Source organism: Silene latifolia, chromosome Y, assembly GCF_048544455.1.
Source record: "Silene latifolia isolate original U9 population chromosome Y, ASM4854445v1, whole genome shotgun sequence".
In the NCBI taxonomy this organism is placed as follows: Eukaryota; Viridiplantae; Streptophyta; class Magnoliopsida; order Caryophyllales; family Caryophyllaceae; genus Silene; species Silene latifolia.
The window spans coordinates 15286175-15303167 of NC_133538.1; the positions used below are offsets into that span (position 1 = coordinate 15286175).

The following is a 16993-nucleotide window of genomic DNA, read 5'->3' on the forward strand; positions in this document are numbered from 1 at the left end:
CTAATGAGACTCGAGTTGGTTTATGTCTTACAAGTCTCATTGAAAAGATAGGTGATGGGTAAAAAATGCAAGGATTCATAGGCTTGCATTTCATCAAATATAACATGTGCATGAGTTGAGATCAAAACAAGCAAGCAAATAAAATATGAAAGCATATTAATTTAAGCATGAATCATTCCCCATGTTGGTTTCCTCTAATCACCCATTAACTCTAGCTAAGAGACTACTCACTCATTATCATGTTGATCATGCTAGCAAGGTTGTCAATCATACCAACAAAATGAAACATGATGAATAAATGAAAGTAATTAACAATAATTAAAAAGGGATAAAGAGAATTATACCTACTAATGATTCCAATAATAAAGCAAAGATAAAAGAAGTACTTGATGCTTGATTGAGAGGTTGTCAATCTCCCAATAATAACCCAAATAATCTTCAATTACCCAAAATAAAGGATGAACAAAAGAGAGATTAAGGAAATAAAACTTGTATTAGAACTTGATTAATTGTTTATTATAAAATTAAAGAGAGATTTGATTGGTATTAACTACTCTAAGAATTAATAAGAAGAACATGCTCTTCTAATTAGACTAATGGGGTATTTATAGTGGAAATTAGGGGGGGTGCATTAGGGTTAACTAAGGGCTAAACTAGTAATTACATTTTTTAGATTGAGCAGGGAGGAGCCGGTATTTTTCGAAGGAAGGGCTTCTTTCTTTGTAGCTTGGAGAAGACGAAATTGCGCTGTAGAGGAATCCGAGCGGATTAGTGTCGGGACTGGCGGATTCTGGCGGTGGAACACGAGCGGCTTTGGAGGAATCCGGGCGGATTGTGGCAGTGCTAACCCGAGCGTCTTGGGATGAAACCGCACGGATTGTGCAGGTGGAGGACGGCCGAATTGTAGTCAATCCGCACGGATTGTTCTTCAGCAAGATTTCTTCTTCTTTTCTTCCCTTTTCTTAATAAGTTCCTTGGGGATTTCCTTGGGGACTCAAGGATCCTTTCTCAACATTGCTCATCAACTATAATATGTACAAAGGCCTTCTAATCTTGTCTCTCCTTGATGCTTGGTCATTGGATTCGATCAATTTAGTCTTGTTTTGCAATGAAAATGCAAGATTCTTACTCCTTTCCTACCAAGGGATCAAAATCTCAAAGAATATACAAAACAAAGAACTAAAGATAATAAATGACCCAAATATGCACTAAAAAGCATGGGAACATGGCTAATTCGGGGGCTAAATATGCGCTAATTATGGTCACATCAAATATCCCCAAACCGAACCTTTGCTCGTCTCGAGTAAAGAGGTGACAAAGACTAGGACCATTATTTAAACTAACCTAATAACATAGCCGACATGAGACAATTAGCGGGTCTCACTCCGCCCCTTCAACTCACAACAAGACAACCATGAGGTAGGATGCCTTCTTGCAAGGCAAGGTGGGTCTTGCCAAAATGGCGACACATCCAAACATTAAGCACACAAAATCACATAATGGATGCATCTACAAAAGAATAGCCACTTCCTCATCAAGCGGCGGAGGCACTAAAGAGGAACAAATTTAAGAGCATGTAATCCTTCACAAATACTAGTTCAACAAATTACTAAGGCTAAGAGGATGGCACTAAATCACCTCCAAATGGTGTTAAACTAGACTACTTTCGTTCTCAATTTCCAAATGCTTTCGTCAAGGGCAATCGGATGGTGGTGGAATGATGATCCCTATGATGCTAGTAGCATATGACATGACAAGTCTCGAATTCTCTACAAAAGTAAAGGTCATGGATCGTCCCAAGCTCGACAAAGTGGCTTGACAAAAAGGCTTTTTGGGAATGAAATGCTCAAATCTTTATACACAGCGAGTGGATATGACTAGTATTCAAAATTGACCTCATTCGACTTTCACATTTCATAAATTTTAGATGGGGTTTGTCCTTTCCGGGCTAGTGTCCTTTGCTTTCACCAATCGCTTATTAGGCAACCGGTTAACCTCTAGACAATAGCTTTTCGGGGTGATAGTCACTCTGTCTCTGGGCGGCCAAATTCACAACCGTGTGGGGGCCCAATTCAATGGATCCCTCTCCAAAGCACATCGAAGTGGTACGCCTCCATCAAAACAATTTAAATTTCTCAACATTCAACAATTCATAACATTTGAGGTTTCCTTGGCATTAAATTACTTCCACATGACAAAATTCTTTGAAATGAGCACTTCAAACTTATTGATAGAAAATATTTTTGGGTTGCCTTACCACAAGGTCAATCAAGGTCACCTAGACAAGTTAACCAAGTCCACATCGCATCACGGGGTTGGATAGGTGACTCACATGCAAACCCTTGACTAGGCTTTGGGTCATGGGTCAAAAGACACTAGTATGACACTATCTAGGGTGTTTTACAACCATTCTAGTATGCAAAGTCTTAAGTTGAACAAGTATTTGTAATGGCTTAGTTGCTCTTGTCAAAGTTCCTAATTAGGCATTTTTCAAAACTTTTATCTAAATGCAACTATATGCTATGATGCAACTAATATAAACATCCTAATGCAAGTGATTCTATCAACTAATATGACATATAAACTAAATGCAAGTCCTAAGTTCACATTGTTATACCGCATCAAACAAAATAAAGCCACATAGTCATTAACATAAAGAGGAAAAAGGAGATTGGAAAGATCATACCATGCGGTCTTCATGATCCTTATGTCTCGGATGTGGCGTAGTCAATCAATGTGAACAAGGATAGAACAAACACAATATCTACAATAATATATACAAGACTACACTACAAAGGGAAATAAACATGTTTTTGGGTTTTCAATTTTCAAATTTTTATGATTTTCAAAAATTTTCAATTTTTTTTGGATTTTTGAATAAGAGTTAAGTTAGAATTCCCCATCCCCACACTAATATGGGCATTGTCCTCAATGGCCAAAATGATGGGAAATTATGCAAAGATGATGAATGATTTCTATACTAAATGCAATCTACACTAGTCTACACTACATGATGCATGGTTTTTGTTATGACAAAGAGGATAATTTAGATTACCTCCCGTTGTGTATGCATTAACTTCCCCAAACCGAGTTAGACACTATTGCTAATGTCCAAGGATGGGTGTAGTTCATGCACACACTATGCAATGCATGAAACTAATTTGGCATTTTGGATTTTGAAAGTGGGAACAATAAAATGAGAACACCTCAATGGTACCGAGGTGTGAGTCCTCTATGGTGCTAGGACTACTCCAACAATGATCAAGAAAATAATTAAAACAAAGAGAGAAATAGACAAACCATGAGAGGGTAGGAGCCTCCAAGGCTTGCTAATTTTCCATCATATCATCACCATCATCACTTTCCTCATTAGAAGTGGTCTCATTGCCACTTCCCTCTTCATTTGCTTCTTCACTTTCTTCTTCACCTTGCTCATCATCTTGCTCACCATCCTCTTCTCCTTCTTCACTTGCTTCCTCATCAATGTTATCATCAACCTCTTCATTACCGACAACCTCATTGTCACCCGAAACGACCCTAGATGCACCCGGAAATAGGATTTCTCTATCCGCCCAACTAGGCAAAGGACATGATGGATCAAGTAGTCCTTGCCTAGCTAAGTGTAGGAGGGGTGGATATTGAGCCAAGTAAGCATTTTTCCGATCCTCAAAGGCTTTCTTGTGCATTGCTTGCATGAGAAGAGTCAAATAATCATTTCTTGCTTCAACACCTTCCAGCTTGAACTCTTGGTCCTCAAAAGGGTAAGGTGGTGTGACAATGGAAGAGGAGGGCATTTCAAGTTCACCCTTTTGTTGTTGGATAATATACTCGGCCTCTTTTGAAAGGGGAAGTAGATAATTGGTCCGGTGGACGCTTAGACGACAAATCTTTGAATGCAAAGTAAACGATCTAGCCTCACTAGTGAGCCATCCATACTTGGTGTCAAGAGGGTTATGGGCAACCCACTTGTACTTGTGTATCATAGTATGCATATCAACAAGATGACCACCCTCCTTTGCTTCATACTTGTTATCCTTGTTGAAGTTAGGCTCAAAGTATTTAGCTAGGATAGTGACTAGGCTGCCATTGACAATAACGGTAGTGCCTTTCTTCCCACAATCAATGTTGAGCCATCCATCTACCAAAAGCCTTAAAGAATTGAAAGGCTTAGTGTGTACTCTTCCAATGTTCAAAGCCGATTCAAGAAGAATAAAATCAAGTTTGGTGAAATGGTTGGTATCTTTCCTTGCAATAATGGTGTTTCCTATGACCTTGTGCCATACCTTTATGCCCGGATGGTGGACTAAAAGAGCACGACTCGCATGAAAATCCTCAAATTTCCTTCTGGAAATTGCCTCCCAAAGAAGGTCGGGGTCATACTTTTCATAATTCTTAAAATAACTCGGTTCATCACTAAGACCCAAAATTTCACCCAATTCCCTAAAGCAAATGCATCTACTAACATTAGCTAGACGAAACTCGAGGTTCTCCCTAGTCTCAACTTTGGTGACTTTCAGAGAACTCAAAAACTCCAAGGTAAGGGAGGGGTATGTCAATTCTTTTGATTCAAACAATTTCTTCAACCCCATTGCTTTGAAAAAGGCTCTAGTTTGCTCAAGGACACCCAACTTATCTAAGGTATCTTCACAAATAAACTTGGTGGATTGAAATGATTTCCTAGCAAACTTGGCAAAAGTATCTCTATTGGTTTTGGAAATAAAAGTTACCTCCGGATAATGCAAAAGTTGATCAATTTCCGGAGTCGTAGATGTTGTTGCTCCCATAGAAGGTTGTTGTTGTTGTTTCACTTCCAAGTTTGGGGTTGCTACCACCATAGCCAATGCTTTCTTTGCTTGAAGAGCCTTTTGCCTTTGTGAAAGTGTCTTAGCCTTTGGTGCCTTTGTTGCCTTTGTTGCTCCCTTAGTCCTTGCCATTGATGAATTAACTAAGAAAAGAATGAAAAATCTTCAATTTGTAGTGTACCCAAATCGATTTAAAGGTGAAAGGCTTTGCCTTTATGAATTCAAAAATCGACTCAAAGGTTGATGATTTTGTGCTTGGTTTTGAGTTTTATTGAAAAAGGAGTGATTGATTTGTTGTTAAAAGGATGATTTGATTTGATTTTGGTGAATGTAGTTGAGGAATTTTGTTTTTGTGAGGGACAGGATGAGGGTTTTGATGTTTTGAAGTAGTGTTATGAATGAATGAATGAATGAATGAAGGTGGGAAGGGTTTTATAAAGCCCGAAAAAAATTCGAACTGCAGGGGCAATCCGTGCGGTTTCTGCTCAAGACGGGCGGATTCTGCACTTTCTGGGTTGGAAAAAACTCGCCTAAAGACGGGCGTCTTTAAGAGAAGACGCTCGGAATCGCTGACACGGGACGGGCGGATTCTTCAGAAGACGGACGGATTTCAGTCCAGGAATTTTTCTTGTTTTCCTCAGCAAAGAAGACGGGCGTCTTCCTTTCAAGACGAGTGGATTTTCAGAGACGAGCGGATTGCTGTTCAGAACGCCCGGATTCTCTTACAGTCAAAAATCTTTCAAAAATTCAGCTCATAGGGACGTTCGTCTTCTACCCAATACGCTCGGATTGTCTGTAGACGGGCGGATTCTCCTGAATCCGCTCGGATTCGGCCTCTTTATACCCGGATTCAGTTCTATCCGTGTACAATGCATATCCCTTATCATTCTTCCATTCTTCTTCATATCTCGTGTTTTTCATTGTGGGGGCACTACTAAGGCATGGATAGCCTAAGCAATTGTTATCCCCACACTAAGCTAAAGCACTACACATCAATTGAAATTATTAGTCCCTCCCTCACATCTCTCAAACATGACAATTATCTTGATCAAAGTAAATAAAAATCCAAAGATGACAAAAATGCAATACAAGAATTGAAATGCGAGTTAGGGAGTTAGAAATATTTACAAACGGTGGTTTAGGGAGGACTCCAACAAACTCTCATTCTTGATGAGATATCAAGGGGGCTGTTCAAGGCGTTGTTGATGTTGCTCAACACCTTGAAGAAATAATCAAAATCTTGTTCATTATCGTTATAAAGCTCTTCAATAGACTTTGGCCCTTGTTGCCGGTCTTGATCGATGGCATTACCAATGTAGGGATTAAAAATCCCTTCAAATTCGTCGTCCCAAAGACCACAAACTTCATTAAGTTGATCATTGAAAATCTCTTGATTTGATGGAGACAACTCTCCCAAATTCTTCTCTTGGCCAATGAGGCCATCCTCTTCTTCTTTGATTGATTTTGATGAGCTTTGCAAGCTCTCCTTGTCACAATTCACTTGCTTTTTGAATGGAGCATCTTCAATTTTCTTCTTCCATTGGAGTTCCGATTTCTTCCTCTCATCCTTTCGGCTATAATGATCAATCATGAAACACGGTTTATGCAAACGAGGAGCTCTCATAGTCTTGTCCAGATTAAAGGTTATGCTTTCATCTCCCACTTCTAGAGTGAGCTCACCATGTTTCACATCAATCACCGCACCCGCGGTATGTAGGAAAGGTCTTCCTAGAATGATTGGAATGTTGGAATCTTCCTCCATATCAACAATGACAAAGTCCACCGGGATGAAAAACTTCCCAATTCGCACGGGGACATCTTCACATATCCCTAATGGTGTCTTCGTCGATCTATCGGCCATTTGGAGTGTGATGTTGGTGCATTTAAGCTCTCCCATCCCCAACCTTTTACTCACCGAGTACGGCATAACACTCACACTAGCCCCTAGATCACATAAGGCTTTGTTGATCGTTGTGTCGCCAATGGTACACGGTATTGAGAAGCTTCCCGGATCCTTTAGTTTTGGAGGTGAACTCCCTTGAAGTATTGCACTACTCACCTTAGTGAAGGCGATAGTTTCAAGTTTCCGGATCGACTTCTTCTTTGTGAGGATATCATTCATGTATTTTGCATAGGCCGGCACGTGATTTATTAATTCCGTGAAAGGAATTGAGACTTCCAAATTCTTCACAATTTTCATAAACTTTCCAATTTGGTCATCAAATTTGGGCTTGGCTTGACGACTTGGAAAAGGAAGTCTAATCACAATGGGCTCCTTCTCCTTGACCTTGTCTTCATTTTTCTTTGAACTTTCTTCTTTTGATGATTCTCCATCTTTGGAGTTTTGCACAATTTCTTCCTTATCACTAGCTTCCACAACTTCATCCTCAACTTGCTTCTTCGGTGCTTCATACCTTGTACTACTTCTCAAGTGAATGGCACTAACCGTTTCATGTCTTGGGGGATTACTTTGAGGTGGTAATTGCCCCTTTTGTCTTTTCGAGCTTGAAGATGCTAGTTGAGTCAATTGGGTTTCCAACATCTTGGTGTGAGCTAGGATGTTGTTGATGGTGGTTTCCTTTGCTTGGTTATCTTTTTGCATTTGAGTGAAAAATTCTTGTTGATTCTTTTGCATTTGGAGGACCGCTTTTTGGACATCAAAACCTTGGTCATTTTGGTGATTGTATGGATTTTGATTTTGGTTTCTTATGGGAGGTGGGGTGTATGTTGTTTGAGGGTTTTGAACATTTTGGCTTTTGTATGAGAGATTTGGATGGAATTTGGTGTTCTCATTGTAATAGTTGGAATAAGGGGTACCACTCTTGTATGCTTGTAAAGCATTCACTTGTTCATTTGTTCCCCTACATTCACTTTGGTCATGTCCCAAAGTTCCACAATTCTCACATATCCCACTTGGGATTGATGAAGATGCCGTCATGGCATTAACATGATGCTTTGGTGATTTTGAGACTTCTTCAAGTCTAGCCATAGCTTTTTGAAACTTCAAATTGATTGTGTCAATATGAGCACTAAGTTGAGCACCGAATTGAGTAACGGAGTCCACTTCATGCTTTCCTCCTCTAGTAGCCTTGCGAGGTCTACTATATTGTGAGTTATGGACCGCCATTTCCTCAATTTTGTTCCATGTTTGATTGTCATCGACTTCGGCGAACATTCCATTTGATCCCATGTTGAGAATGTTCCCCGAATCTTCATATAAACCGTTCCAAAATTGTTGTACCAAGAACCATTCGCTAAGTCCATGGTGAGGACATGAGCGACAAATTCCCTTAAACCGCTCCCCAGCTTCATACAAAGATTCTTCATCCCTTTGCTTAAAACCCGTAATTTGAGCTCTTAGCATGTTAGTCTTTTCCGGTGGGTAGAATTTTTTGTAGAAAGCTAGAGCCAACTTCTTCCAAGAATCAATTCCGAGAGTGGCCTTATCAAGGCCCTTCAACCATTGTTTTGCGGTGCCAATTAGAGAAAAAGGAAATAAGACCCATCGAATTTGGTCTTGAGTTACACCGGTTTGAGAGATCGCATCACAATAGTCACAAATGGTTTCCATGTGAGAATGAGGGTCTTCACTAGGCATCCCCCCAAATTGGCTCCTTTTGACTAATTGGATAAAGGCGGATTTGGCAATAAAATTTCCGGTTAGATGTTGTGGTGTGGGAGTACCATTGGGTAGGTTCTCCTCGGTGGGTACAGAATGTGATGAAAACTTAGGCATTGTAGGTTGATTTTGGGTGGTATTGTGTAATGGGTTCTCCTCTCCTTCTCTTGCAAAAGGGTTGATGAACTCAATAGTTGGTTGAATAACCTCACTAATACCTCTCAAATTCCTCCTAGCAAGCCTCCTATTGTTTGTTAAGGTTCTTTCAATTTCACGATCAAAAGGTAACAAGTCACCTTGTGATCTTCTAGACATGCAAAATATCAAACAACTTGAAAACAATTAGAACAAACCTTGAGGAGTTTTACTTCCCCAAGGCAAAGAAAGACACAACTAATAACAATGTAAGAAATCTAAATCAAGCAAACACCGTCCCCGGCAATGGCGCCATTTTTGATCGGTCCGTTTCGTGTTCACAATTAAAGGTGTGGTCGTTGGGTCACGTCCGAATCAAAACACAATTTATAGCTTCACAAACAACTCTACAATTAGTAAAGAGGCAAGTAAAGGTCGGATCCCAAGGGACGGGAATTGAGATGAGATTTCTATTGAAACTAGTGGTGTCTTAGGGGTGTCACAATTTGGGTTGATGTAGAAGATCACTAACTAAAATAGCAATGAAAATAAACAAGCAAGATGAAATAAAAGGGTTGTAAACAATTGATTAAAAAGCACTAGGGTGTCATGGGATCATAGGGGAATCATGGGAATTGATCATACAAACATGTTCTCAAATTATAAGCAAGCAATTATTGTTGTGATGGATTGAGTTGGGTTATATCTTACAATCCTAGGAAAGTTTGGGTCCCGGAGCCGAATCGATTAGATTGTACAACACCTACAAGTCGACTTAATCTTCCCTACTCAACAACATGCATGGTCTAATGAGACTCGAGTTGGTTTATGTCTTACAAGTCTCATTGAAAAGATAGGTGATGGGTAAAAAATGCAAGGATTCATAGGCATGCATTTCATCCAATATAACATGTGCATGAGTTGAGATCAAAACAAGCAAGCAAATAAAATATGAAAGCATATTAATTTAAGCATGAATCATTCCCCATGTTGGTTTCCCCTAATCACCCATTAACCCTAGCTAAGAGACTACTCACTCATTATCATGTTGATCATGCTAGCAAGGTAGTCATTCATACCAACAAAATGAAACATGATGAATAAATGAAAGTAATTAACAATAATTAAAAAGGGATTAAGAGAATTATACCTACTAATGATTCCAATAATAAAGCAAAGATAAAAGAAGTACTTGATGCTTGATTGAGAGGTTGTCAATCTCCCAATAATAACCCAAATAATCTTCAATTACCCAAAATAAAGGATGAACAAAAGAGAGATTAAGGAAATAAAACTTGTATTAGAACTTGATTAATTGTTTATTATAAAATTAAAGAGAGATTTGATTGGTATTAACTACTCTAAGAATTAATAAGAAGAACATGCTCTTCTAATTAGATTAATGGGGTATTTATAGTGGAAATTAGGGGGATGCATTAGGGTTAACTAAGGGCTAAACTAGTAATTACACTTTTTAGATTGAGCAGGGAGGAGCCGGTATTTTTCGAAGGAAGGGCTTCTTTCTTTGTAGCTTGGAGAAGACGAAATTGTGCTGTAGAGGAATCCGAGCGGATTAGTGTCGGGACGGGCGGATTCTGGCGGTGGAACACGAGCGGCTTTGGAGGAATCCGGGCGAATTGTGGCAGTGCTAACCCGAGCGTCTTGGGATGAAACCGCACGGATTGTGCAGGTGGAGGACAGCCGGATTGTAGTCAATCCGCACGGATTGTTCTTCAGCAAGATTTCTTCTTCTTTTCTTCCCTTTTCTTCATAAATTTCTTGGGGATTTCCTTGGGGACTCAAGGATCCTTTCTCAACATTGCTCAGCTACTATAATATGTACAAAGACCTTCTAATCTTGTCTCTCCTTGATGCATGGTCATTGGATTCGATCAATTTAGTCTTGTTTTGCCATGAAAATGCAAGATTCTTACTCATTTCCTACCAAGGGATCAAAATCTCAAAGAATATGCAAAACAAAGAACTAAAGATAATAAATGACCCAAATATGCACTAAAAAGCATGGGAACAAGGCTAATTCGGGGGATAAATATGCGCTAATTATGGTCACATCACTGCTCCCCATAAGGGCGGAAATCACCATATGGTTCACCACAGATAATTCAAAATCCAAGTGTTAGCTTAACGATATAAATATTCAATGCATACAATACTAAGCTTACCTATTCATATGAAAATGAAAGGTAAGAACCAACAAAGTATGATGATACATAGAACTCACCCTCCAACATACATCTCCACAAACCAGTGACTAGTACACGCCCACGACACCACTATCAACACAAGGTACTCGGAAGACGTCCGTGGTACCGGGCCCGAGTGAAACTCAAGTCCCCTGCCAGACGTCGTGTCTCACCACACAAGTCCCTCCATAACCTAAGCACTCAATGTGCACATCCCCCTTGGAGTGAGAAGCTCAAAGGGTGACTTGAGCGATGATACGTGCATTTTATATAGTCTGTTTAGCCTATTTTAGCACGTATTATTGTGTACTTTTGTACTATTTATATTGCATTATGCCCCGAATTGGCTACTTTGGTTCGTTTTGTCCATTTCGTAGAAATGATTGCGAAAGTAGTGGAATCGTACCATTTTTCGTTCTTTTTGCATGCATTTAGAGGAGACGGGATTTTCCTGAGTAAGATATTGCATTGGAGTGCGTGAAGGCACGGTTTACGAGGCAGTCGGGCACGGATTTGAGCTGAATTGAAGACAGAAGACACGATCGAGTGGTTTTGTTAAGTCGATCGAGTGGTTTTTACATCCTTGGTTGGTCGATCGAGTGCTTTTCTACTCGATCCAGAAGTTCTGTGAAGAGGGGTTACTCGATCGAGTAACTATTCTACTCGATCGAGTAGATTTTCTATGGTTTTGCCTGATCGAGTGGTTTTATTCCACTCGATCGAGTAGTTTCTGCTGGCGTGGGCTTTAATTAGCCCGTGAATTTATTTTAGCTTATGGACTTAGTTGTTTTTCTATTTTAGCATTATGTTACTAGGTTATTAGCATCAAATTTTCCTACTATCAAAGTGGATCTATCATTCAAGACTGCGTACTATTTTCTCCTTTACTGTAACTCTATTTTGGGATTTATTTCGCTCGGATTTGATTGTTCTTTACGCCGGATTCGCACGATTGTAATCTCTTTCTCCTTTCTAAATAATAAACTTCATTTCATTTGCTTTAATTCTTCGTCTTGCTTTATTTAATTTTTGCCCTAATTTACTTTTTATGCGATTTAATCTAGTGGGAGATTCCAGAAAAACACCGACGATGATAAGGGATGGGCCCTTATTGAATAGATGGCGAATCACAGTGCTGAGTATGGAAACCCGAGGGATGGTATTAGTGTTGGGAAATGTGTCCTCAACAATAGTGCGATCACATGATTTAAATATCATTATTAAATCTCATTTTAAGAATACATATGGGATGTAATATTTTACAGTCAACTGGTCCACACATATCGGTAATGATTGGCTGACTAGAGTTTGACATTACTGTCGTGCGACGGTGGTGATCAGTTGATCCCCTTAGGTCATACCTATAGGGAAATACTCTTACTTGATAATTTAATTAATCGTATACCGATACGAGTTAATTAAATTGCTTAAAATTGACGGATGATTTTGTGAGTATAATTTACGCATCTTATTGTAAATATGATTAAATGAGACACGGTCTAAGTAATCGAATTATTTTATTACTTAGATGAAATTATTGTTTACAGAAACAATTGAAACGAAATGAATAAATTATTATAAATACAGAATGTTGTAGTTTATAATTTGGAAACTTTTGGTACAAGTAATTACGAATTACTAGTCGATTTTTTAAATGACATATTTTATGAGTATCTTGATTTTTAATATGTTAAAAATACATTACAATTTCATATGTCAAGTAACATGTCACATATGTTACAATTGACAAATGACAAAATAAAATGGAGCATCCATTTTATGTTGTATATGCCGAAATAATGGAGGGAGTATATGATATACATTGTGTTTTTATCTTGAGTAGAAAACACAATAATTATACCTAAAGGAGTAGCCATGCACACCTATGCTTTTGAGAAGAGCAAAAATAAAAGGTATTGGGCTACCTACCCAAGGCCCTCTCTCTCTTCTCTTTTTCGGCCCTATCAAAAGAAAGAGAGCAATTTTTCCTCTCTAATTATTCATTCATTTTGTGATACACAATACAATTTTCTAGTGTAAGAAAATGGATAATCTCTACAATATATGATTTTTCTAGAGAAATAAACTCACAAAAATTACTCCTCTCTTGACCGAAATATTCAAGAGTAAAATTACAATTTATATTGTATCAATTTTATAGCAAAAACTAATATTATTACTAGATCTAAATAATATTGGTTATTAAGATGTATTCCTTGGGTATATGCTTTTGGGAGGGATTCTATACTTGAATCCTTGTTCTTCCATTTGGATAGCTCAAGAACAAAAGAGAAGGAGATCTCTTTTGTGCCCATTTGAACCGAAATTATATTGTAAGGATATTATTTCTTCCTTATTTTGATTTATTGTTTGCATGCATAAGACCTTTATTAATTTTATGACAAATTAATTTATAACATATATGAGTATGTTAGTATGTATTTAGATCTACATTTCCTTCAATCGGTATCAAGAGCCACGGTTGTTTGCATGCAAATCGGTTAAAAGTTTTTCCGAGTTATAAGAATAACAAATAAAACTTGTAAAATTTGTGTTATTATGATATATCACGAAATTAATTCATGCATGTTAATATTTCTGGTCCTAAAATGATTTAGGATATTTTGGTTAATTTTACGGATTTTTATTGTTCATATTTTACAATAATGGCATTTAAATATGATTTTATGAGTAAAAATGTCATTTTTGGTCTAAAATTAGCTATACTTCGAATTTTCCGTTGATTTTTGGATATGTTGTCACATATATTATTTATAGATAACCTGTAAATTTTCATAATTTTTGGACTTGTTATGCTCGAAAAATGAATTTTTCATTATTAAATTCGGATTTAGGTGAAAAATAGGTTAATATGAGTTAAATTTCGAATCTGGTCATAGAAAATTAATATGTTGTCACATGCAATTTTACAAGATGTGTGTAAAATAATTGGCTATAAAGAAGTCTTTTTGCATGATTTATGGATTTTTGAAGAAAAATAGCATAAATAGTGACATTATTAGTGGAAAATTAATAAAACATAATCTATGACTTAGGAAAAACGTCTAATGTTGTATTTTATTATCTTTTTCAGATCTAAAATTGAAAATTTAGTAAAAATAATTTTTCCATGTTTTTATGATTATTTTATTAAAAATCGACAAACCGCAACATTGTTTTTCCGGAAAAATTTCGAAATTTTTAACCTAAGATTTTGAACATTATGAGTGTCATGGTATTTTTCCAGAATGTTCATGAATTTAAATTTCAAATTTTGAATTTATTTGAAATTTTGTGATTTATTTGAAGTTTATGGCTTATTTTTGTAATTTTTGGTCCATTTATGAACAATTTTATAAAATATGGGTTAATTATGGTCAAATTATTAGTGAACACTAAATTTTGAGTCCAAAGAGGTTAGGGTAATTAACTTATGCATAAATATGAGTTTATGTATTTTTGTGATTATAAAATGTTGAAATCACGCAAATCCGTAAAAACCGAGTAATATACGATATTGGCTAATTAAAGGCGATTTAGCATAAAATTGAGCATGTTCATACATATTATAATGCTGCATTTTTCCTTTATGATTGTCATAATTTTAATTTATGTAATTTTGAAATTATGTAATTTTACTTAGTATGGCCTTAGATTTTAATTGGTATTTCCCGAAATGTATGGGAATATCGATTCGGTTGTAATTTTATTGTGATCTCGTATCACCGTTTTGTAATTTAATAGATTTATTTTTATTTTAGTTACAAATGTATAATAGGAAATTATGTAATTTATTATGTAATTTTATTCATTCCGGAGTTCCCAAAGACGGATTTCTTCAAGAAAGGCGATACATAAAGACGGTGTTACCTCGAGATGCGTGCCACAACCGAAGTTCAAGGGACCAATGGAGTTGTTTTCCGAATATGTAATAGTTAAATAGTTTTTCTATTTTAGGAAAGGCCATACTAGGATTTATTTATTTTTATGCTTGCATTTTATTTTATGTCGCATGCATCGCTAAATCGCCATAACTAAAACATGCATCCTTATTTTATCGAGTTTATCGACCGTGTCAATTAAAATTATCGTAGTTCACCGCTTTAGTTCACTTAAAACGTTATAGATAATAAATTGACATGACCTCTCGCTAAAACAATTAATTGAGACATAGCCTTACCAAATAGTAGAAACCATGAAAACCTATTTCGCGAGGGAGTGCGCTCGGCCCCACCGGGGTACAAACCTTGTTACGTAGGGGAAGTGGGTGATGAATGTTAATCCACCGAATTCATGTTGATAAGGGATGTATCGGCCACACCGTGCCCAAGTTAATGTGGGTTTGGATCATGGACACATTTATTCGAAATTTGGATTGAACTTAACAAAAGTTTTTGATAAGGGATGTATCGGCCCCACCGTGCCCTTGTCGGATGTGTTTTGGGCTAAAGATAATTGTTAATGTAATATTATCGACCAAGAGTTCTAAAAGTAGAATCGATTAAACGTTAATCCACCAAGTTGTATTGATAAAGGATGAATCGGCCCCACCGTGCCTAAGTCGATATGAATTTGGGTCTTGGAATCATTTATCATAGTTGGGTAGAGGTCACTATGTAAATGCTTTACTTGTTGTTTACAAGTATTAATAAAACGATAAATGTTAAGTTTTCCACTATTCCGTTGTTATATTGTTCTATTTCTTTACCACAATTCATATACGATATCATTTTGATTTTGATACAAATCTCCATTAAAACATCGTAACTAAAGACAAAATTTGAATTTGCTTCTAAAACCTCAAACGAACCATTGCTAAGGATCTCTTGTAAAGAGTATAGATTAAAGTTATTCATTATCAAACAGGTTTTTGATTCTTGACTAACACTTCTACTTACAATGGACTATGTTTCATATGCTTAATTGAACTAAGTACCTTGAAGCGATAAATTGTTTTGGTGATTAGATTTTCAGAATTCGTAATTGACCAAAATAACGCAACCACTTCAATGAAAGTTTTAAGACTAAAACGAACAAATGAAGAGTAATCTTCATGAATTCAATTTTGCTTCTCAAAGCAAAGACTCATTGAAATGAGTGGGAGCATTCTCTTAAACCGTTAAGATGAGGTCGAGGTTCAAGAAGTAAAGATAATAATGGAATTGATACAAGGTAATGTTAAAAGTAAAGTCATTGAGGAATGACGATACTAAACCTATCAATCCCGACCAATAAAGTTTCCATTGTCTTAAATGTTGGACACAAGAAAGGAAACCGCCCCAAATTATTGAAGAATCAACAAGTTAGTTGTGGGACATCTAATGGGACCTTCTTCTTTAAATGTTTATTTGATTAAACATAAATTTTGCTAGTACCACTTCATCAATATTAGAAACCGGTGGAGGTTTTCATCATTGTACTTGATACATAGGATGATTAGAATATGACGACTAGCAACAATAATGTCGAGAGATAGAGTAATTGTGTACTCAATCTAGTTTTTGGATTTAAAGTTGTACTTAATTATGACTATTAAGTGCATAAACTCTAAATAAGAATATAAACTTGTTAAGATACAAAAGAGGTTTTCACTTTTGTGACCCTATACACCACGATTTGATGTATGGCTAGCCCATTATCAAGGTGATTATATTCTAAACCAAACTAGAATGATATATCATGTAGATGATGTAAGATTCAAATTGGTAACCCAAGATTAAACCTTAAATTTTGGAATGATGAACGCAAAGAGTTATCGAGTACTCTTGAAACCATTAGATTGTTAATGGTATATGCGTATCTTGTATTCAAAGCAAGATGTCTCATGCCTTTTGGTTGAAAAGGAGATCGAGGTTGTAAATCATCTATCCAAAATAGGTTGATCATTATCTTTTACCAACGATTTAAGTTGACACTAATATGTTCACTTAATAAGGTAAATAGAGAAATCTTTGAAGAATTTCAAAGAGTTCAAGGAATCACGATTTAGTCGTGATGGGATTATCAAAGTGAAGACTTTGATATAAGCCGAATGAATTGTGATATAGTATCACAAATTAATCTCTCTTAACACGCATTATGGGATAATGTATGATTGGATAAGAATTCAAACGCTATTCGATAAGGTTTGGACTTCGATCAAGTTATTTTGAGTTACTTGATCCTTTTGGGGATTTTATTATTTTGTCTAAATTATTTTTCCACTAAATCGAATCATATGAGATATGAAATGG

The 16993-nt window shown here is 36.7% G+C and overlaps 1 non-coding gene across 1 annotated transcript; it reads left to right on the forward strand.

The window, feature by feature from the left end:
* Positions 1 to 8059: 8059 nt before the first annotated feature.
* LOC141634909 (small nucleolar RNA R71) lies at positions 8060 to 8166 on the forward strand. Its single transcript, XR_012539625.1, has one exon. It is a non-coding gene; the product is annotated as a small nucleolar RNA R71 (small nucleolar RNA).
* The last annotated feature ends 8827 nt before the right edge of the window (positions 8167 to 16993 follow it).